The sequence below is a fragment of the Felis catus genome, chromosome D1 (genome assembly GCF_018350175.1).
Source record: "Felis catus isolate Fca126 chromosome D1, F.catus_Fca126_mat1.0, whole genome shotgun sequence".
In the NCBI taxonomy this organism is placed as follows: domain Eukaryota; kingdom Metazoa; phylum Chordata; class Mammalia; order Carnivora; family Felidae; genus Felis; species Felis catus.
This window is the reverse complement of record NC_058377.1, coordinates 13,073,256-13,097,391: the sequence shown is the minus strand read 5'-3', so window position 1 is coordinate 13,097,391 and position 24,136 is coordinate 13,073,256. Positions and strand designations below refer to the sequence as shown.

The window sequence follows — 24,136 nt, the reverse complement described above, 5'->3', positions numbered from 1 at the left end:
CATTTTTTTTTTATTACCGAGCATGCTGACCGTTTGTGTCTGTCTCCCCCACCACGCAGTGAGTGGGCTTCCTGAGGGCAAGGACTGTCCTGTTCCTCTTTGAATGCTCAGTGGCGAGCACGGGACGGGGCACTGAGCAGGTACTCAGTCAATCAATATCTGTTGATCTGAACTAAATTATTAAGATGAAGTGAAGCCAGCCCATGTCAGGCTCACTCTGAACCCCAAATGTAGAAAAAAATCCACTTTACCCCTTGTCCTGGGCACCCCCTTTTCCCTTATGCTCCATCTGTGGGAAGAGCTGTGCCCTCCAGGAAGATGGGGCTGGGGGGCTGGACTGTGTCTGGGCAGCCATGGTGGTCATTGCAGGTTATGCTCTGTGGGAGCAGCATACAACCCTGGGGTTGTGCAGCCAGGATGCCGTGCAACCCAGCTTCTGGGGAGAAGTCCTCCCTGGAGACTCCTCAGGCCAGGGGAGTCAGGGCCCTGCAGGCTGGCTGGGCTGTCACCATGGCTTGAAGAAGAGGATGAAGGGAGCTGACATCCCCATTTGGCCTTCACATATAAACCCACTTAAGGCTCAGTTTCTACGGCTCCACCTAAAACTCAGTGACACTTCATATATCTCCCCGTCCCCCAAGGCTGTCTACAAATCATCTACAAATCATTAGAGAGAGAATGGGATTTTGGGGCACAGTTGGACCCCCTGCACTCATGTTGCATCTTGTCAACCTCACTGCATCCCAGCTGCCTAGTCCGTAAAAGTGGGGGGAGTAGCACCCACAGCCCAGCTTGTGAGGAGTCGCTGAACTAGATAAAGAATCTGCGTGGTGCTCAAGCCACCCTCAGAGCTCAGCGCACCTCCCCCTTTCTCTCTGCACCCCACCTCTTGGCATGAATTCCCACAGCCGTGGCCTCCCCTGTAAAGCGTGGAGGGCTACACCCACGTCACCGGGCCGTCCCGGGGGCAGTGAGACCCCAGCGTGCAGTGCCTGGGGCAGTGCCCAGCCCCTAGCAGGCACAGGCGAGGTAAGGTCCCTCCTGTTCCCGTCCAGCTCAAGCAGCCTTTGAGTCTAGACGTGCAATCCCGGCGACTTGGGGTTTCCGGATGTGCAATCAATCTGCACAAGTTTCTGACCAGAAACCTCGTTCTACCCCAGGCTCAAGGAACACCGGCTCTATCTGCTGACATTTGGCTTCTCTCCCCGCTCCCCGTTCTGCCTCGGCCATGCCTGACCTTGCTCTTCCCCAGTACCTCTCTCCTCTGGGGCCTCAGAGCCCCATCCCCGCCAATAATCCTGGCTCTTGGCTGCCCCACGCCAAAGGCAGATGGTGTTGAGTAATGGGGCTTCTCCCTCGGTTGGATGGGCCAGCGTCAGCAAAGCTGACTTCAGCATCACGCTGGCATGCGGCTTTGGAGCTTAGCGCTTTCTCTTCTTCACTGTCTGGGTGGGGAAGGGGGAGGGAAGCAGGGATGACTGTTTTGGAATCTTTCCTGAAGCTGAAGCTGGGGTATTTGTGGGCAGATTGCATTCTGAGCCTCCAACTTCCCTGCCATTGAACTTCCCCGAAGACATCTCTCTTTGTTTGCCTGTATTTCACTCTGTCGGTGTCTAAAAGGCTTCTTCCATTTGCTTTTATATATTCATTTGAAATGACTCCTCCAATATTTAATCTTTATCAGAACCTGGAAGCCTGGTATTTATTTTGCAGGTCAGTTGCTCATCCATTTTCCTCGAGGCCTCTGGCAGGAGGCTGGAGAGCCCCGCGCCCCCGGGGGGTGCTGCCATCAACATTAGTCCTGGTGACAGCAGGACAAATCAAAGCGCTGCAGGCTACCAGGGAGAAGATAAATCTGGCAAAAGGCTAATGAGTAAACTGTGGCTGTGGCAAGAGAGGGCCTTCAAGAGTTTCCAGGCCTCCTTGCTGTGGGCAGTGGGTCATCTTCCCGGGACTGGAGTGAGGGGCATCTGGTTGGCAAGGGTTGGGTTCCTCCAGACTGAGGCGGCCGGGCTCCAGAGTTTTTAACCCTGTGGGCAGTGGCGAAGGGCAGTGAGAAAGGAGAGTTGAACTCCTCAAAGCATGTGGCATCTCCCGTGAGAAAAGAGCCCAGGAGTATCCTACTTACGGCATGAAGGATTGGGGTTAGGCACACGAAGGGATTGTTGGAGAGTAAGCCTTGAGCAGATACCTACGGAAAGTGGTGAGATACCTTTCCTTTGTAGGTCCAGGAGCACATTCCCGTCGGAAGGACAATGGGCATCTGTTTTGTCTCCAAACACATACCGAACGCGTCCTTTATTCGGGGTCCCTACGGGGTCTCAGAACAGAAAGATGGTATCTGCTGGAAAGGAACTTAGAGGGGGAGACTCGAGAACCAGGATGGCAAGTGGGGGTCTGTGTTCTAGTCAATTCTATCGGGTTGGAAGTAGTTGCTTGGAGGCTTGTGCTAAGAAAAATTGGAAAGCCTCATCTAGGTTCAGGAAGAGAACGTAGAAGACAAACATCATTTAGCGATGCCTGCCCTGGGTGATGGTATCTGCTGGCCAACCCTGCCAAGGGAATGGAGCATAGTGGGCTCAGTGAAGATGTTTCTTTCCAGCATCTCATGTGCCCAGTCCTGTGCTAGGAGCTTGGGAGGGGGGGATGAGTCTTGAAGCAGACTCCGGTCTAGTGGGAGAAATACAGGACACAGTGATGAAAAACACTGTTATCCGCACCTGTCTGAAATCCTCGAAGGTGGGGGTGCCGGAGGAGCTCACGGAAAGGAGAGGAAGGCGGACCGCAGTTCTCAGGCGCACTTCCCGGAGTGGCGAGAAGAGGGACCCAGCTAGGTCTACCTGGAACATCAGTATTCCACCATCAAAAGCTGTTCTTGATGAGCAGGTGAGAAAGGAGAGACCAAGGAAGACAGCGAAGCCCAAGTGAGCCGGTTTGTTCTTCCTACTTTTAGCTCTCTCCGCCCCCTTTCCTCAGAAGCCTCTGGGGCAGAGGGGGGTGGTGGGGCCAGTTGGGGGCGGGGGTGCTCCCAGCCCGCCTGAGCTGGTGCATTTCAAAGCGCTGCCTGGGTGGAGAAGCTGTTCCGAGAGGAGCAGCGGTGTGACCCTGCTCTTGCAGGCATGTGATGAATATTTCATAGCCCAGATGTAATCCTGTCCACAATTTTCTCTCCTTCCGGCTCGCCAGCACCCCTCTCCTCACGGTCCTCCACCTCTACCCCACCCCAGTCCCCAACCGTTCCCAAGTCAGGAAAATCAGTCAAAACATTTATCAAGAATCGGTATGAACCAGCCAAGCGCTGTGAAGAGCTAATCTGTGCAGAGCTAATAAGAATGAACAAAGTCACCACAGACTTCGCCATGGGCATCGCTGATAAGGATTTGTCAGAAGAATTGCAGGTAAGATCTGAACAGCCCCGGGAAGTGGAATGCAAATGCCTGGCTTCCCATCCTCTCTCCCCGTGCCCCCTTGGAGCAGACTGGAGCCTTGAGAACAGAGGCAGAAACTCACCCAGGAGCGGGCCAGGCAGGCAGGCCCGGCTGGGACATGGAAATGTGGAAGGAGATCAGCAGAGCCAGCCTGAGCATGCACCAGGATGGGGAGCAGGGGCGGGTGGGCAGTGGAGGGAAGGGGAGGAGGAGGAAGCCAGGAAGACCTTCCGTGTTCCCTTCCTTGGCACCGGGAACCCGGTAGGCAGGCGGTGTGCTGAAATCAGATGGAGAAAATAAGATCCCACCCAACTGGAAGCTGCCGAGGACTGCAGGAGGGTTTTGAGAGTGCCCACCTGGAAAGCTGACGCTGTAAGCGGTGGCCAGAGGGAGGGCGGCAGAGGTGCACAGCCATGGGGATGAATCCCAGTTCGAATGGTCTCCAGCCGTTGGGACCTTGAGAAAGTTGCTGAACGTCCCCGAGCCTCAGTCTTCTCCCCGGTACGACTAGTACTGTTTGCTTCCTGGGGCCACGTGTGAGGGTGACATAGGGTAATGTCCGTATGGGCATGGCACCGTGCCTGGCACAGAGGAAGGCTCCCACATGTTAGCTATTATTTTAGTTTTAGTTTTAGGGACAGTTCTGCCTAAGAACCTGTGAGCTAGTGGCCTCTAGCAGACCATACGGTCACAACCTCCCGATTCTGTTGTAGCACCAAAGCAGCCATAGATGGAACAAGTGTGGCCGTGAATCAATAAAGCTTTATTTATAAGAACAAGAAGCCAGCTGTGGGTGTGTGATGGTCTGTGGGCCATCGCTCCCCATCCCGGGTGTACTTGATTTTCAAACTACTCAGTTGGCAAGTCTTGTAGGGACATCAGAGGGAGGCCACGGGTCAGGCTGCCTTTGAGCCGATGTGCCTCCTGCAGAGGCTGGAGGGAGCTGGAGGAGTGAGACCCCCAGTTTGCAGACGCTGTGCTGTAGGGCATGGGTGGGGGGCAAAATCTAATATATCTCTGAGAGGATTTCCCTATAAATGAGACATTACTGCCCTGACTGCGTTATATGTTTCCCTCTATGCATCTTCACTGCAAAGTTTATTGTGGGGCCGATGCATTTTTACTGCATCTCCTAAAAGTAGACACATTTTCATCTTTTTCTTGAAATACATATCGTTAAATCTCTCTACCAATTCCTTCTGGCTTATTGGACTTGGGAGCAAGCTGTGAAGAATGATTTGTTTTCAGGCCACAAAGCCACCCCCAAGACAGGCCTCTGTCACACCCCTACAGCCACGGGGGAGAATGGAGGTAGGGAGGGCGGGAGGCTTTGGTGGGGGTTGTAAATGAGGTTTTTGAATAACATTGGTTTCTATTCCCTCACATGTTTTAAAACCTGATAGTTTTCTCAAGTGCTGAACTTGCCACTCTCCCACTGCAATAATATTGTCTCGCATTTGTGTGGGGCTTTACGGCTTAGAAAATGCTTTCAATCTATGTATTATCTTTCGGTCTTCACCACCACCCCGTGAAGTCAGCGGATGGGGAAAAATCATTCCTGGGCCACAGAAGGGATAACTGAGACTCAGAGAAGCAAGTCTAGGACCCTTGGACACCTGTTCCAGATCAGAAGAGGTAACGGGGCTGGGGGGAGGGGGTGGCGGTAGTAGGCGGATATGCCCCGCAAAGATGTCAGCTTCTAATCTTGGAAGCCTGTGAATGTTTCCTATTTGGAAAGAGGGTCTTTGCACATGAGCTTCCCTGAAGGATTTTGAGATGGGGAAGTCATCCTGCATTTTCTCAAGGGGACCCTAGCTGCGATCATGAGTGTCCTTATAAGAGGGAGCCTGCGGGAGATTGTACACGTGCACAAACACACACGCACACACACATCAATGTGAAGACAGAGCAGGGAGAGACTTGAACATGCTGGCCTTGACGACGGGAGGGATGTGGCTACAAGCCAAGGAGTCCCAGAAGCCACCAGAAGCTGGAAGAGCCAAGGCACAGACTCCTCCCCACCCCTGCCCCGCCCTGAGGGACACCTTGATTTCAGCCTAGTGATGTTGATTTCAAAGGTCAGACCTCCAGAATGATGAGAGAATACATTTCTGTTGTCTTAAGCCACCGGGTTGGCACCACTTGTTACAGCAAGAGCAGCTACAGGACATTCGCACAGGCAGCAGGGCAGAAGCTGGGAAGCCAGACCATGTCTGTGGGGAGTCAGACGCAGGTCTCCCCACCGCAAACTCCACCGCACCATCCATCGGCTTGGGGAAGGGCCCCTCCCTCAGAAGAAGGGTCAGGTTGGTAGGGATGATGCTGAGCTCAGCCAACCAGTTGACATTAACTGGGCCCTCACTGGGCTGCTTGGAACTGTGGCCTTAGCTGAGAAGTGGAAGCTGTGGCCCATGCCCTCAAGACGTGCACAGGCTGGCTGGGGAAGCCACACACGGAGGCACGAAACAATTAACAAATGGAACAGGACAGGGCATGATGAAGTACCTGCCTGTGAAATAGGCACCTTAACTCCTGACTGTGTCAAGTTTCTAGCACAGGCTGGAAAGTGCTCTGGCTTCTCTGTAGATGGTCCAGGCAGAGGACCTAGCACCCCATGACTCCTGTGTTCCCCCAGGGACTCTGCAACGCTTTGTGTTAAGCATACTGTTGGTGTGAAAGTACTCTGTAATGTAGGCGCCTACTTCCTGTAGTGAGAACAAAAGTGGCCACGTCCAGGCAGAATCAGCGACCCCATGCCAAATGTCCGGCATCCCTGTCCTGAGCTTTCCTTAGGGGCGGGGATGGGGAGGATGACATTAGGTGTGGTCTCAAGAGGAGATTGGGGCAAGAAAGTGAAAATAAAACAATTGATTTCTTGTGTCTAATAGAGTTTTTCTCTTTCTTTTTTTCCTGAAACCACATTTGGCATATATAATAAGACGCTATCTGAAGCCGCTCCAAGGAGTTGGAACCTAACGGAAGGAATGGGATGGGAGACCTGGCTTCATTTGAATTTCCCCCAGAGCTAACAGCCTTCCTCCCAGAGTCCCAGGGAGGGAGGGGCTCAGCCTCACCCAACGAGGACCGCCCTGACAGCCACCCACTTGACAGCCAGTTGGGACAGCCCACCCCTCTGGTCCACCTCCTGGAAAGTGGGCATAACTTCAGGTTGAAGCCGAAATGTAAATATCCTAATTGGCATCTTATTAGTACAAGCAGAAAAGCCCATTGTTATGGAAGAGAAATCTCCCAATCCCCCACCAATTAATCTTTAGCTACAGGAGGCTCGTGCTCACCATATCAATGGGAGCTGGGGCTCAGGAGTGAGCTGCGGAAGAGGGGACAGTGACAGCAGCAGGTGTGACTGCAGAATCTCGGAGCTGGAGAACACCGTCCTCATGGGGTTAATAGTCTGGCCACCCCCTGGGGAGTGTCCCTACGGTGAGAACACCTGCTGGTGGTCCATCCACAGGGAGGCTGCCGTGGAGGAGAGGACACGGGTGGTGGAGGATTGTGGTGGACGTTTGTTTTGTTCTTTCCTTTGCGGGGCCTCTGCAGCATCGAGCTGGTTTGCTAGTCGTATGGGGATTCCCCGTCATTTGAGTCGTGGCGGGAGGCAGACTGTGCTTTCCTCTGAAGGAATGGAAAATTCCCACTACTTGCTTTCCAAGCAGGGCTCACATATGCCCCAGGCTGGGCCAATCTGGCGCTCCCACTCTCAGCTGACCGACCCAGGAGGCAGATGGTGGCAGGGACATGTGATTCCAGTGACGGCCACTAGTGAGATTGCTGGTCCCATCCGTGGGGTAGGAGTTCTATTCTGTGACCCGATTTTGCTGGTGCTCCTGGCCGCAAAGTCTATCTTCCCTTTACCCATTTTCTTTCTTTAAAAAATTTTTTTAAGTTTATTTATTTTAAGAGAGAGAGAGAGAGAGAGAGAGCGAGTGCACTAGCAGGGGAGGGGCAGAGAGAAAGAGAGACAGAATACCACCAAGTAGGCTCTGTGCCATCAGCACAGAGCTCAATGGCAGGGCTTGAACTCACAAACTGTGAGATCATGACTTGAGTGGACATCAAGACTCAGACGCTTAACCAGCTCACCACCCAGGCGCCCTTCTGTCTTCCCTTTGCCCATTTTCTAAGCCTCATTTTCTGATGACCTTCCTGATAACTGGGAACCACTGGACATCTTTTAAATACATCCATTTTCTGCTTAAATCTGCCAGGAATCTGTTCTGTTGCTTGGAAATAACACACCTGACTACAAAACTACATTTTATGGGTAAGAACAAGAGGTGAGGAGGGAAGTTCAGATTTCTGGAGAGGCTGGCATGGGCTGATCTCAGAAATTGTTTCATTTGATCCTACAAGACCATTTGAAACACCTACTGAATCATGTCCCTTATTTTACCCATGAGGAAGCCACGGGCACAGAGTGTTGGCCATCTGTAGGTGGTAGAACTGGGTTGAAGCCAAGTAGCTGTGCTCCACTGCTCTGGGTTCCTCCTCTTCTTCTTCTTCTTCTTCTTCTTCTTCTTCTTCTTCTTCTAATGTTTATTTATTTTTGAGAGAGAGAGAGAGCACGAGACGGAGAGGGGCAGAGAGACAGAGCCAGAATCCGAAGCAGGCTCCAGGCTCTGAGCTGGCAGTACAGAGCCCAAGGCAGGGCTCAGACCCACGAACCATGAGACCATGACCTGAGCTGAAGTCAGACGCTTAACCGATGGAGCCAGCCAGGTGCCCCTTCCCGTCTGGGTTCTTGCAGAGGACCATGCTGCTGGAGGTGCCCTGGCTAAGCAGAGTGGGCTTTGACCTATTGGAACATATCCTTCTCTGTCTGGATCATCTCTGCTCATCTTGTAAGGCTTTGAGATACACTTTTCCTGGGAAGTTCTCCAGGATCCCCTACCCTCGGGTCAGACTTCTGGTCCTCCTCTCTGTTCGCATGGTGTGCGAGATGGTAGGCTTTCCTAGCATGGATCCTGCTCCTCCAAGATGCTGGATGCTCGTCGCCTTTTCCCGGGACTGAGAGAGACCAAGAATGAGGTTTTATCTTATTGGGTCTTCTAGCGTTAGCGTCTGACACAATGCCTCACCCTCCTTTTGGTGCTTAAGACATGCTTATCAAATTAAATTAATAATGACCCAAGTCTGGGCAATACTTTAAACTGAATATCCCTACAAAATTTTTCCCTACAACAGGCACCACCTGATCCAATAGGGGGAACCCTCCCCCCCTTTGTTTTTTAATGATAGAACCCAGAGACAGGAATGATCAGTCTGTGTATAGACCTCTTCCCTAATTAGGCTCTAAAAGTTCAAGGACCAATTGAGGGCTCCTCATTCCCTCTATGCCTCCTTCGGTCTCAAGGCTGCTCATTAGTGAACACCTGCTGAGGGGCTAAGGTAGTGATGGTGGCTGCACCTGCCCTGTCTCCATCCTGTCCCACCACTGGCTTTGTAGTGGGTCACATGCTTGGCTGTACGTGATAGTAAATGCCCAGGGTGCATTCCACATCTCCTGGAACGACCCAGCTTGATGCACTTTTCTGGAATGTTAGTTTTAAGAAAAGATACTAGGGTAAAGGTCAGCAGCTTGCAGAAGGACGGTGAGGGTGGTTGGGGTGCTTCCCATGGGCTCAACCAGGCCCCCAGCTCCCATGTGGAGCTATATTAACAAAATGCTGATTGGAAGAGACATCTTGCCTGTGGGTGATGCTGCCTGAGCCACTTGGCTCCAGGAGGCCATATTTGTATTCAGAACAACTTGGATCAGGTGAGTACTCCATAAACATGACTCAGAAGACCATTCTGGACCACCTGTTCTGCATCAAGGGGTGGCCTTGGGAGTTAGCTCTTGTCTGAGAGAACTTCCCTCCATTTCATTATAAAACTTGACTTTCTGTGGCCCAAGGTCCCCACCTGCCTGGAGCTCAACTGACTGAGGGGGGAGAAGACTGCCCTTGGATTGTTCTCATCACTAAATAATTTCCAGCCAGCTATGTGGGAGCCTCGGAACCACGCGAAGTGTTGTCTGGAGAAATCTTGCCCAGATATAACATTGAGACAACATTTAAAACCTCATTTAAGTGAACACAAAGAGAGGGCTCCTGGGTAAAAGAGACTTAATTAATCTCGTTTCTGTGTAGATACTTTTAATTAAATGTAACTCCACATTCCTTCCAAGTAGATTGGAAGGGCCGAGCAGCCTTGCAACTTGGTGGGGCTGGGTTGAGGGAGGCCAGCAAGTGGGTTCAGGCAATCAGAGATGCTGTGGAGGCTGGAAACCCAGGACGTGGCCCTGCCTCCTCCCTCTCTCCATCCCTGAAGCTAAATGTGCCTCCAAACTTCAGTCCACCTTCCCCATCATCTCTTGGGTGCCTCCTTCTCTTTTCATTCCACAGCATCAGCTCTAGTGCCGGCCCTTGCCATTTCTCTCTTGGGAATGCTGGACAGTCATCTCCTAACGGCTCTCCTCTCCTCAATCTCAATCCCTTTCCGTCCACCCTTAGTCAGTGCACCCGTTCACCTCAGTCAGTCGCTGAATGACTTCTCAGAACTCCAATTCCATTTGGATGTGACTCTCCTGGTTAAGAACTCAAAATAACTTCTGCTATTCTGATTAAACAGAAGCTCTTGCTCTTGGCATAGCCAGAATATGGTATCTCAGAAGGCTGGTCAAATTTAAGAGTGGCTGTAGTGTCTGGAGAAGGAGACGAAGTGGGGTGGGTCCAAGAAGAAATGTCCTGGAGAGAAACAAACCATAGTCAGAAAGGCCATACACAAGTCAGTCTGAAGAGTCTGGGCGTAGCTGGGGAGTTTGGATCCGAGGCTACAGGAACTGAGGAGATGAGGAGAGAGGCAGAGTTCCAGTGACAGGTGAAACCCTGAGAAATTCCAAGAGGCTGTGAGAGGTTAGCCACAGGGGATTCGTATAAGATAATCTGCTGTCTTGGACAGAGAGGAGGGACTAGTTGGGTGTGGACTAAGAATAACATTATGGTGGCAGCAGAGGTCGGCTGGTCTCAAGTACCAGCTTCCTCTCCTGGTCCCAGTGCCTAGTTCGACAGACATCTCTATCCTCCCCAACTCCTCTACAAATGAATGGGACCATTTCACTGAGTGTTGGCCAGTGAGATGTGGCTGGAATCGATGCATGCCACTTCCAGACGCAGCCCTTGAAAGCTCTTACAGGGTCTTCCACACTATCCTTTTTGCCCAACACCTGGCTGGGTGAAGTGGGTCCAGGGGAGAACTCAAAGGCAGAATGACTTTAGATAAATGGCCCCTGAGTCCGCCTCTCCTCTCGTCTCTGTTGTCATTTTGGATTGTGACACGGTTGGGAAATAAACATGCACTATTCAAGCCCCTGAGACTTGGGGACTGTTTGAGATAGCACTTAGCCTCTCCCGACTCATGCAATAGGTATCCTGCCAGGAGGGACACCTAGAAGAAAAGCATGTAGACTTTACCGCAGTCAGCCCCTCCAGTGAGGGCCCTTGAAGACGGCTCCACAAGGAGAGGGCCACCTGTCAGCGTTATCGGTATCTCTCGGCCCTGCCTTCCTGCTCCTCTGTAATCCTGAGGAGGTCCCTGACGACCAGGAGAAGAAGAAGCTGGGCCAGGCCCTGCCTTGCTGGGGAGGGTTGCCATACTGTAGCGGTCAGATTTCCGCTGTGATAATGCTGCAAAACTACAGGTTTTCAACCAGCAGTTCTATTTCTCACTCACAGGTATGTTTGTTGACGAGGGTGGCAGGCCTGCTCCGGGCCGAGGACTGTGTTCAAATCTGTTCCACGTCTCTGTAATTCTGGGATCAGCAGCCTCACGGCAGATGGCAGAAGCAGAAAAACCACTGAGCCAAACTGCATAAGCACACTTAAGCTTCTGCTCATGATACATCTACCAACATTTCATTAATCAAAGCAAGATGCAAGCATCGAGCCAGTCGGGTGGAGATGTTTACTCTGTAGACGGTGAGCCACGGCAGAGTACGAAGGGAAGAATGGTGGACAAACCACGTACTGTACCACAAGCCCCATCTCTGATAAGGCACCGGCCTGCCTAAAATCCAATGTCCCTGGGTCTGAAGGACTGTTTGTTTAAGTGAATGATGCAAGGGGCTTCAGAGATCTGGAAGGATTGCCCCGCTGTTTGGGGCAATGGGAAGGGAAATTGGAGTCAAAAGCCTTAGTTTCTTGTCCCAGCGGCTAAGTGACCGCGAACCTTGGGCAAGTCACTTGTCTCTGAACAACAATTTACTTATCTGGGATGAGAGAGGTAGGCAGGGTGATGTCTTTGTCCTTTCAAGGTCATACCCCTGGAGACCCTAAGAGACCTCTCTCTGTGATCCTAAGCCACGATCTCTCAGATCCTATTGTCTGCAAGTCGGGCAAAGCCCCGGCACAGAATCTGGGAGAAGATGGTTTTTGCAGAACCCTCCCCGGAGGGACAGTGGGGAAAAGAGGAGGCGGGGAGAAGGCTCAAGTATATTTCTCTGTGCACTTCTAAAAGCCCTTAGATCAGGCTGCTCAGGGCCTGATAATTTTTCCATTAAGAGGAAATAATTTTCTGGGTCTGTTTTGGTTGTATTTATCTGCAGTTGACAGCATCAGCCGCTGCAGCCGTGACATGCCGCCTGTCCCCCAGACCAGGCATGTACTTGTGGGGAAAAGAGAGGGGCAGAGGTCTCAGTGTCTCCTGGCCTGGACAAAGGGAGCAGGCAGCCACAGCAGGACCCCGGGGATACATCTCAGATGACCCGGCTGTGACCTCAGCCACCTCCCACTCCATTTTCTTCCCTGAAAAAAGAAATGTAAACAATAACCCAACTAAGAAACCCACCACTGTGCTATCTCCGCCCCGGCCCCCACCTCCTGCCTATCGCTTCTTCTAAGCCAGCTTGACAATAACCATTCATCACAAAAAAGAAAACAAAGTACGGAGAAACAAAAACCAATCTAAGGCCGCAAATTGACGTCAAACTTTGAAAAATGGACTGTGAGGTGGCGGTACGGTGAGCTCTTTCTACTTTCCAGAGCAGACGGGGCTGGGCACCTCCTGTCACGAACCCTCACGATCCCAAGTTCAACTTGGAGGTGACTACAGTCCAGGGAGCAGATCTGACTTTCTGAGGTGACATTGGGATGAGGAGGGCTGTTAGAGACCAGCAGGGATCGCGGCAAAGGAGAGTCACCTCTGATGTTGAGAGGACGTATGCCCACCCTGGGTGAGGGTCTTGAGTGGGCTTGGGCGGGGGAGAGGGTGGTCCTGGCTCTGTGCCATCCTTCTGGATTCTGCTCCCTGGAGGGCTGGCAGCTTAGCTTCAGGAGACACTGAGGAAGGAACAAATCCCAGATTTTCATATTTGGCACTTGCACGTACAAAGGGCTTTACCAAGTTCAAAGCGTTTTCACGGGCATGATCTTATTCGAGCAAACCTGGGATGCACACAGAGGAGCCTATGCCGTTTGCACAGCTGAGGGAAGTGAGGTGTGAAGCAGTCTGTGACTCACCCGGACTCACACAACTTTAAGTGACATGGCCGGACTTGAACCTAGGTCTTCCTGGCTCCAGAGCTGACCATCTTTCTCTTTGGGATACTTTGAGCTGGCAGGAAGGAATATGAGGCATCACCATACTATCACTGAATGCCTTTGTTTTATTTTGGGAAGGGGAACCTCCAGGCCAGGGAGGAAAGCTGACTTAGCCACAGTCATGGGTGGGGGTTCTGGGTCCAGCCTGGTGCTCCTGCTCCCTAACCAGGCGGTGACAGCGTATGGCTGTGAAGTCTCAGTGAAGACTAGGAATTCTACCATGGGATTCCCCGGGAAGCACCTGAGACCATTGGTGGGGGCCAGATGGGACAGTTTGCTCCTGGGCTTTGTCTGGGGTCATAGTACCGATTTGTCCTCTAGACCAGGCCTGAGGCAGCTATAGGATGACGGAAGTCTGGGAGGAATGGCGCCTGGCTCCCAGCTAATAATGTGTAAAGAAGGGTTGTTCTGTCCTCTCGGGAAGCTGCTTTCTTCCCTCCCTTCTCCTCCTCTTGGAATCATCTACCTACTCTCGAAGACTGTCACCCCGTGCCCTTGGCCTCTTCTTTTTTTTTTTTTTTTAAATATGAAATTTATTGTCAAATTGGTTTCCATACAACACCCAGTGCTCATCCCAACAGGTGCCCTCCTCAAGGCCCATCACCCACTCTCCCCTCCCTCCCACCCCCCATCAACCCTCAGTTTATTCTCAGTGTTTAAGAGTCTCTTATGGTTTGCCCTTGGCCTGTTCTAAGATGCTCAGGACTCCCTAGGGCCCTAGACTGGGTCTTATCCAGTCAAGGAACACCAGATACTGTGGGCATCCCCCAGCCCCTCTCTGCCTACCAGCAGGCTCTCTTCTCATGATCCATTTCTTCAGGGCCTGCACTCTGTGAGAGGATCTGGCTAATCTGACAGGCTTAGTGAAGGCAGACTGCCTGGGTTCAAATCCGGGTTCTGGCATGTATTAGCCCCGTATCCCTGGGCAAGTTAATTAACCTCTCTTAGCTTCTGTTTCCTTATCTGAGAAATGAGGATAATAATACTTACTTCATAGGGTTATTGGGAGTTTTAAATGAATGTGTGTAAAGAATTTAGCACGATGCCTGAAGCATAATAAACATTCAATAAATGTTAGTTATTTTTAGTTTTTAAACCTATTTGTGCTCCTGTCTTGGTGGAGGCTAATGACTCACTCCAAAGTTAAAATAGATGTGTTTTTGCGGAGATCTAGTTGAGGAAAGGACTTACCAGAGAGGTATGGCGGTGTTAGCCCCCAGGTCACTCCTCCGTGGGAGAGACCCCTCCTGAGTGGTGGAATCGTCCAGTAACCCCCCTCAGGGCGCGTCGCAGGATCCAGACGTGGATCACGAGCTGGACGTTTGGATCTATTTGCCACAATCCTCATTTGAACTAGAACTCACACCGCTCAACTGAAGCATGGACCAAATGGTTGTAGAACCACAGCCAGGTGACAAAGGGGATGTGGGTCGGGGAGTGAAGCATGAAGTGTAACAGGTCCCCAAGGTCTTGGTGTCATCTCAGCAGGGCAGTCGGTCACCTGATGGCAAAGCTCACAGGTGACTGACACTCCGGGACTTGCCCCCACGCCCATCTATTAATAGTGTGATGTTGGAGAAGCTATTCCCTGTCACTGAGCGTCTGTTTCCTCGTTGGGATAAAGTCAAAATTGATAATGTACATAGAAAGCACTTTGTAAATGACAAGTGAATGTATTTTCTTTTTCTTTTCCTTCTTTTTTTTTTTTTTTTTTTTTTTGGCACAGCTGTCATTTGAAATCAAGTAACTTCAAGATTTGGAACATCTTGGAAACTCTAATACTTTGGAGCTCTGTGGCCTTGCTGTTCTTGTCTGAGCTGTGGTTGTGCAGAGCAGAGATCCCTAGAAGGACACTCAAGCGTGTGTGAAAAGGGGGGAGAGGCGGTGGAGCCAGAGAGCCACAGGTGCCGAGGGGAGGGGCCTCAGTGCCGCCAGGCTGTGTGGGGAATTCAGGTGAAGGGGAGTCTGGGGTCGCAGCAACCCCTGGGAACTGCTTCCCTGTCCCCCTAGGGCAGCCTGATTTTTCTCTCTCAGCATAGGCTTTTCTGTGTGCACCTGCTCTGTATTCTCCCCAGTCGGCTCGTACTGCTTACTCACCATTTCTGCTCACCTATAATTTCATACTGATTGCACCCATGCCTCCCCAGTCTCTATGCAAGCCTTCTGCTGTACTACCTGCAACCACCAATGGCAGTTTTCCTGTGTCTTTGCTCAAACACCAGGAAGAATATGATCCTTTTCCCCCCCAGCCACAGAGCACTAGCTGCTCTCTGGATCAGTGTCTCTTAGGTCTCCTATCCTCCCTGTCATCTGCAGCTGGAAGAGCGCTGCAGGAGGGCTGACAACACTGAGCCCATCTTTGGCCCTGCATCTTGTTCTTGCCCTGCAAGGACCCCTCTTGGGGCCATGTGTTCCACACCCCATGGAGGTAAATGTCTGTTCTGACCTGAATGCAGGAGGCTCTTTCTGACCTTTCCTAAAGTGGTGCACAGAGGGTCCCACTTTAGATTTAATTTTTTAATGTTTTATTTATTTTTCAAGAGAGCGAGCGCGAGCAGGGAAGGGACAGAGGGAAAGGAGGGGACAGAGCAGTCTATGAGCTGAGAGTAGCAAGCCCGAGGCAGGGCTTGAACTCATAAACGGAGAGATCATAACCTGAGCTGAAGTCGGACGCTGAACCGACTGAGCTACCCAGGTGCGCCTCTGCTTTAGATAACTATTAGGGGTGGCTGGTGCCCAGAAGACCTCACTTTAGGTAATTATTAGGGGTGGTTGGTGCACAGAAGGCCCCACTTTAGATAACTACCCCGTGGATCTCCACCACGCCCTTTGCTCCATAAAAGCTGGGGCGGAAGGCCCAGACTGGGCGCTGAAGAGCTGTGTAAGGTGGCCGAGTATGCCCGGATCATCGTTTGCTAGATTCCCTCACTGTCAGTAAGTCATCCAGCATAAAACTGTGAACGTTATGGACGGGTATGCTTTGTTTTTTGGTCTTAAAGTGCCTCGCCAGCCTGGAGGCTGCTTTACTGATCGTCCTGCACCTTCTAGCAATGGGCTGGCCAGGCAAGAGACTGCAAACCGGCACAGGGTGCTGTGGGGCAGAACCCTATGCTGGCCAGCCACTGCCACATGGGGAGATATGGCCAGGTCTCTGGGGTGTCTCAAATACAGGGACGTCCCAAGAATGCCCTAGGGGTTGTTAAAGATCTTGTCAGAAGAGGTGTGGAAAAGGAAATGCAGAAGGGGAAATGAAGAAGATTTTGGGGTAGTGGGTTGGCCATCGATCTGTGCTTTTTCTGACGCCATAGGAAGGGAGTTATGAGTAAGGAGAGGTTTGGAACACACCAGAGAAGCCATGGCTTTGGAGAAGCATGTGCTGGCTGCACGTTGTTCCTCTAGTACAGACACTGTGCCTGGGAGGGTCCAACGGCAGTAGCAGGGCTTGGAGGTCATGGCAGGTCTGATGGCGAAGATGCATGGGTATGGGCTGCTACGCAAAGGCGTGAAGTGCTATCGTATCTCGGGAGAGCTGGGATGCCGACGCATGGGCCCCCTGGGATGATGGGTCCTCTGATGAGGAGGACATTATCACAGGGGAGGAAAGAAACTTTCAGGCACACCCTTTGATGCACACAAAGGCCAGGCTCACTCATGAGCCTGGAGATGCCCAAGGGGAGGTTCCCACGAGTCAGAGGATGACCAGGGTTTCCGCCGCTGAACTGGGGCTGCTCACCAGCTGCTTTAAGGGGAGGTGGGGGCTGTTTCCACTGGGGGGAGACTGGGGGAGATGGGATTGGGTTGCATGGGTTTGAGATGTTGGGGTTGGCCTCAGTTGCTACTTGGCCTGCCTCACAACAAAGATCCCGTGCCGAGGCATGGGTAGGAATAGCAGGTGCTTAGCTAATTTGATTGGATAAATGTTAACATGAAGATAATTTGCCCTAATGAAGGGGGGATGTTCCCTCCTGTCCTTTAGGCTGGACCCCTGTGGAAGAGCTACACGAAACTGTGTGAGCTGGGGATGAAATGGGCCATTTACACCTAGGATTTTAGAGACCCAGACAAATAATTTCTTTCCTCTGGTAGGGAAGACCGAATCTTGCTGGCAGCACTAGGGGCATGGTTTGGGACTTGAGTATCTGTCGTTGCCTCTGTGGCTAATTGGCCCATTGTTCCAGTGGCTTCTGTGGTGGCTGACTTCAGTGGAACCGAAAGAATCCATCATAAGGGAAATAAATGGGTTGAGAAACGGGAAAACAGAGAATCCTGCCAAAGATAAGATGGCAGAAAGGAGGCCCATCAGTGTCTCTCGTAAACAACTGTGGCAAGATCTGATGTCCTCTGGGACTGGGAGAGAAAATCTAGACAACCCAGTTGGGTCTTGCCTAGCCTGTGGAAGGCTTTGCTTAAGGTAAAGCAGGTTACTCCCTGGAAGGAAGGCTCAAAAGAGCCAGGCATGTTGCCAAGTGCCGCTCTGTTGATGGAGGAATTTCAGAGGTGGATACCACACCCCTAAAGACCAGGGGATAGGTCAACAAGGCCCTTTAGGTTGTGCACAAGGGGCCACCAAAGGCCCCACTTGGAATTAACCATTTATTGGTCTCACACCAATAAACAGTAGTGGCTCTAATAAACACTGTAGCTGAATATACACTTCTCTATGGAGACCTTTGGACATTTCAGGGAGAAATAAAAGCTGTTGATGGTTTTGGGGGACAAACCAGTCTCTACATATCTGCACACTTCCTCCCCACGGTTTCCTAGTGTGTATTTCCCCCATCCCTGAATATATTTTGGGTGTAGATGTTTTTCAAGGTCTAGATCTAGCTAAGATGAGATCAGGTTGCGTAACCGAGTAGTGAAACCCGTCATTGTGGGTCACCCCACATGGGAACCCACCTAGCTTTTGGTTCCCAGAGAGGAATAAATGCAAGACCATATATAAACTATAGGGAGCAGGGGTATGACAAGCTTACTGTCACCATTAGACAACTAGAAAAGATGGGAGTAATCAGGCCTTCTCAAGGCACATGCAATAGTTTGGTTTGGCCTGTAAAGCAACCAACTGGGATCTGGTGGATGACAACAGATAATAGGAAACTCCATTTTTCCACCCGTCCACTCCATGGTGCCTAATACAGCCTTCTTGTTAGGTCTTAATGGAGGCTGTGGTTTTTCTCTATCACCGTGTACCAGATCTCCAAAATGGAGACTAAGATGCTAAGACAGTACACGAGAGCACCTTGATGAAAGGTGGGGGCTTAACTTTGTACTAGGGCATATCTGCAATGGGTACAAGGAGGTGTCATTCCTCCAATCCTGCTGTGCCTCTTGTCAGCAGGAGGAGCTAGAGCTGTCCTTGTCCTTGTCCCTGGAGACTGAGGAATGGTGGAGAGCCAGTGGTGGTACTGGTTAATCTCCTGTTGCTGCTTACATTGCTGCTGTGAGGATGTAGGGCCCCTCCCCATATCTGACTCTAGGGTCCTCACAGGAGAAAGGTGTGTAGATGGTAAGGGCCATTAAGATGTTGGAGGTGGAGTGGAGGAGGGCTGGCCCCCCTGACCCCATCTTTGACCCTCCGTATTGTTCTTGCCCCACAATGACCCCACCCCCTGTCTTGGGGCTATGTGCTCTAGGCCCCGTGAAGGTTCATGTGTGCCCTGACTGGAATGTGGGAAGGCTTGTTGTGATCCTTACTAAGGTAGAGCAAAGGAGACCCCATGTTAGGTAACTAGTAGAGGTGGCTGGTGCACAGAAGGCCCCGCTGTAGATAATTACCCTGTGACCTCCTCACCGTGCCCCCAGCTCCATAAAAGCCGAGGACTGTGATTCAGATGGGATGGGAAATGGACGCAGACAATGGCCAGGTACCAACTGGATCATCTCCACTTGATCTGCTCCCCCATCAGGAAGTTACTCTGAATAAAACCGTGTGTATGGTATGGAGTGGCTTGCTTTATTTTTTGGTCTTAAAGTGCCCTCTCAGTCTGTAGGGTGCTTTACCGACCCTCCTTGACCTTCTAATAAGTAGAGTCTTGTACTAACCCTGTGAGGGCTTAGGGTGGGGCAGATTGCCTTAGAATGGGATTAGATGGGTTAAGAAGTGCTCAGCAATGATAGGGCACAGTAAGCAAGTCACAGTGTCTCCATAAACTCTCTAGGGTCCTCACCTGGAAAGCAGATGGTTATGGAGATGAAATGAATCACTAGGAGTGCCCACAATAGATCTGATCCCTTCTTTCCATCCCCTTGGCCACTTTGTTTAAAAAAAAAAAATTTTTTTTTAATGTTTATTTATTTTTGAGACAGAAGGAGACAGAGCATGAGTGGGGGAGGGGCAGAATCTGAAACAGGCTCCAGGCTCTGAGCTGTCAACACAGAGCCTGATGCGGGGCTCGAACCCTCGAACCGTGAGATCGAGACCTGAGCTGCAGTCAGCTGCTTAACCGACTGAACCACCCAGGCGCCCCACCTTGGCCACTTTCTTAACTCCATCCTTGATCTCCTACCTGGGCTAATTGAGGAGTTCACCAACTTGACTCTTTGTCCCCGATTCTGCTCTTTCCCACGTTGGATCAAATCTATTTTCCATGCAATTGCCATCGTGAGCTTTCTGAAATGCAGAGCTGAAGAACCCCAAGATCAAATGCTGGTGAGGACATGATGAAACAAGCATCTTTTTTGCTGAGGGGACTGTGTATCCCTACAACTCTAGGGAGTAGTGAGCTAGTAATATCCAAATTGTAAATGCCATAGCCCTTGATTCTGCATTTCCACTTTGGGCAATCCAGTGGAAATGAAAGCACCCATACAGGATCTTAAATGGGGAAGACTATCGGAGCATTATTTTATGTGTCGATATAATTATAAATAACATCAATAGTCAACAGTAAATGGTTGAGCAAATCTTACTATGTCCACACACTGTAAAATTCTACACACATTTTAGAGAATGAGTTGCATATCTGTTGGCTAGGAGGTAGGAGGTCTAGCACCATGAGAGAAACAGCTTGCTTAGTAAAGGGTACGATGCACTTTTGAAAAAACAGTATAGATGGTGGCATATGTGTCTGTGTTCATATTTGCTTGATGAACATGGAAACGGGTGTAGTAAATTCCTTGGTGGGGCAGGGTTGCTCAGTCTTAGTAAGTACCAGAATCACCTGAAGGGCTTGCAGCAAATTGTATTTTTTCTTCCCATTAAAAAAAAATGAAATAGAATTGACCTCTGACCTGAATTTTAGGTGCAGAACATAATTATACAAATAGGGTAAAATGATAACCACAGTAGGTCCTTTTTTTTAAAATGTTTATTTTTGAGAGAGAGAGAGAGAGACTGTGTGTATGAGAACACCTGAGGGGCAGAAAGGGGGAGACAGAGGATCTGAAGCAGCTCTATGCTGACGGTAGAGAGCCCATCGCAGGGCTCAAACTCCTGAACTGTGAGGTCATGACTTGAGCTGAAGTCGGATGCTTAAGCCACTGAGTCAGCCAGGTGCCCTACTACGAACCAGTCAGTCTTAACATCCATCACCAGGTATCGTTGCAACGTTTTTCTTGTGATGAGAACTTGTAAGATCTAGTCTCTTGGCAACGTTCAAACATACAATACAGCATTAACTACAATCAGATGGCATTTCTAACAAGCACCTAGACAATGCCAATGCTGCTGTTCCAGGGAACACGCTTTGAGAAGCTCCTATATAGAGTTGTGATAGAAATGGGGCAGGAGAGATGTTGAAGGTTTTCTTCCTATAACTTGAATTTCTTTCAGTGGTTCTAGCACACTTACATAACTTGGCAATTTAGAAGAGGAATGCAGTAAAAGAGGGGAAAATTACTAAAAAAAAAAAAAAGGCAACTTGTCCAGTCTATGTCCCTCCTTTTCTAATAACCTTTAGTGCCTTTCTGATTCACAAAGAAGGAAGTCAAAGTTTATCAGCGTAGCATCAAGCCCTCTTGGGATTGTCTCCCTGCCTTTGACCTCTTGATCCGCAAATTGTCTGGTAGTACTTGGACAGTCTACTGTTTACCCACACAAAGCTGCCCATCACTCCTGCGTGTGCTCGCTGTCATACACCCCCTGGCCTTGCTTGTGGAGCTGCCTTTGTAAGTGTCTCAAAGGCAGGATTCACTTGGTTATCTTTGGATTCCCAGTGTGAAGTACAGTTCTGTACAGATGTAGTAGGTGCTCAGTAAATCCTGTTGCCTTGGAAGACGAATGAGTGAACAGTGGGTACCCCAAATAAGCTGCCAAGTGGGAACCACCTCTCCGAGACTAGCCCTGCTCTGCCAAGCATTTTTCCACCAGGGGCTGGGCTATACCTATGGTTCCCAGGTGCTGTGAGTTACAGAAATGCAAACAAGAGCAAACGGCAGGCAGAATGGGCAGGTGTGGGCTGAGCGGTCTGTTCCAGCTCCACCTGCTTCTCCTCGAAGCTCTTCAGCCCCTCCTCAATCTTGCTGAACCCACTCAGTCTAAGTGGGTAATGGCGGAGGGAGGATCGAGGGCATAGGGAAGTCCCAGCATGTGATTTCACAGGGGGTTGCATCATTATGCTAATTCCTCTTTAAAGCAAGAGTGTGTATGAATGAAAGTGTACCTGTGGATGCACGAGTGTGGGCATGCATGTGTTCATCTATAATAAAGCCTCCTATTTGGGTGGTACTTTATAGTTGATAAAGTGTTTCATGTGCATTATCCCATTAAGTCTCCATGCAACCTGGTGACTTACACCAAATAGTATCACTTCCATTCTTCTAATGAAGGAAATAAGGCTTTCGGAGTTAAGTGCCTTGTCCGGGATTACCTTGAGGGTGGGCAGCCTTGAGGGACCCATTTCAGTAGGTCTTCCTTCCAGGGACCCAATTACCCCTCCCGCAATGGCATTGGTCCAACGTCCTCATGCCCTATTAGCTCATCACTCCTCATAATTTTCAAATTCTGTGATCTACATATATTTGCTCTTTGACCCTGATTCCTGACACGGAGGTTCTAAATCCTTTGCAATGTCCCTGGGTCATATAAATGTCTTTGTATGTTAAGGAGATGTCTGGAGGCAGGAAGCTCCTATGTAGCTTCTAGATGGAGACGGCTTTCTGAAAGACCGAGGTAGGATTTGAGGGCCAGAACTTTCAGCTCTACCCCTACCTCAGGGGAGAGGAAAGGGGCCATGAAGTTAATAATTGATCATGCCTATGGTAGGGAGCCTCTGTGAAACCCCCCCAAGTGTTGAGTTCACAAAGCTCCAAATTGAAGAACATATCCACAGGATGGGAGGTGGTGTATCCCAAGTCTATGGGGACATAAGTCTTGCACTTGGGACCCTTCCACACCTTACCCTGTGTACTTCTGCATCTGGCTGTTCATCTGTACCCTGTCTTGTATCTTACAGGCTGTGTGCATTGGGACAGATGACTTAAACTCTCTGTACCTCCATTCCTCTATCTCTGATCTGGGATCAGTAGAATCTACTCGTTGGGTTGCTGGGGGTATTAAATGAGGAAATATACGTAACATGCTCTGTAGAATGTCCAGTATGTGGTTATCCCACAACAACAATTATTCCAGATGATGCAGCCAGGAGGGCCTCACAGAAGAGGGGTCTCTGTAAATGGGTATCTATGGATCTGAGTCTCAGTGGCCCTGAGAGATCATTGAGGTGTTGGGAGACCTGCATTAGGTTGTCTGGGTTGGCCAGTCCAGCCTATTTTTCTTTGGGAATTAGTTCCTGCCGTGTGGGCCCAAACTCCTTAGGACTGTGAGTCCTTGGAGAGTGGGAGCCTCTCTGAAGAGGGCCAGCCTCCTATGGGCACTGGGATAAATAGGGTGGTTGGCTGGGGGTGGGGGGGGTGAGCTCAGAGGACAGGGTCGAGAGTGACATAGGCAGAAAGCGCAGGATTCAGCCAGCAGCTACCGTTCAAGGGGAAGGTGAGTTGGCTGGGAGATGCTGTCCCCTTTGAGGCTGGAGGATGGGACCCACCATAAAGGTTCCACCCCTATATCTACTCTTCAGTCTGTCATACTCTGATATTCTTTTGGTGCCTGCGTTCCCATCTGCTGTGTCTTAAATGTTTGTGTCCCCATAAGACTCCTATATTGAATCTAAATCCTTAAGATAAAGCTATTAGAAGGTAGGGTCTTTGGGAAGTAATTAAGTCATGATGGTGGAGCCATCTTGGATAAGATAAGTACCCTTCTAAGAGGCACCCTAGAAAGCTCCCTTGCCCCCCTCCACTATGTGAGGATACACTGAAAGTCAATGAGCCAGGAAGCAGACCTTCACAAACCCCCAAATCTGCTGGCATCTTGACCTTTCACGGCCCAGTTTCCAGAACTGTAAGAAACAAATTTCTGTTGCTTACAAGCCACCCTTTCTGTGGTACTCCTTTCTATAGTAGCCGGAACAGACTGAGACACGTTCCTCTTTCTTTTCAGTCTCTGGCATGTTAGAAAGGGGAGTGGAAAAATCAAGGGCTTCAAACTGAGGTAATCTGGTTAGATTCTCCCTTCCCTACTAACGAGCTATAGGATCTTGCACAAGTCCCTTAGCTTCTCTGGGACCTACTTTCCTCTTGAGTGAAGTGTGGATGATGGTAATAGTACCAAACTCACAAATTTATTGTGAGGATTCAGGGAATGAGGCCCTGAGACGAGCACCTGGAAGCTAGGTGATAAATTTGACCCAGGCGTCCAATGATCCGTCCTTAACATGACTGTCTTCTATTGCTCTCCCCAGAGATGAGAATGGTTGCCCAGCCCTGGAAAACTGAAGGACTGTGCCTATGTACATATGCTTTAATCTTGGCTTTTCAAAATGTGTAGGGAATGAACCACAGATAGGAGCAGCCCCCTTCCAGCATTCGGCACCGGGGACAAGGCCACCCTCAGCATGTGGGAAGAACTGGAAGTTAGGAGAGCAGATGGGAGCGCTCCTAAGTCAGCCACATCAACTCCCTCCTGTCTACCGTCAGTGTCCGTCGACAAGATGATCCTAGAACCTTTGGATCTTCTTTGACTCCTGTGTCACCCGTTTCCTAGATTGAATTTATTATCTCTACAGCTATGTGAGTGCCTACTATGCAGTAGACACTTGTGTATCTTTCACTTCA

General features: G+C 50.3%; 2 long non-coding RNA genes across 2 annotated transcripts in view; both read left to right on the top strand.

The window, feature by feature from the left end:
* Nucleotides 1-3,082: 3,082 nt before the first annotated feature.
* On the top strand, nt 3,083-7,346 carry LOC109491802. Its single transcript, XR_002735983.2, has 3 exons — nt 3,083-3,398; nt 4,963-5,063; nt 6,368-7,346. It is a non-coding gene; the product is annotated as an uncharacterized LOC109491802 (long non-coding RNA).
* Nucleotides 7,347-15,828: 8,482 nt separating this feature from the next.
* The window catches only part of LOC123380338, a 326,159-nt gene continuing 317,851 nt past the window's right edge, over nt 15,829-24,136 (top strand). The window contains exon 1 of the long non-coding RNA XR_006585945.1: nt 15,829-15,958. This is a non-coding gene — a long non-coding RNA (uncharacterized LOC123380338). The remainder of the gene's footprint in view (nt 15,959-24,136) is intronic.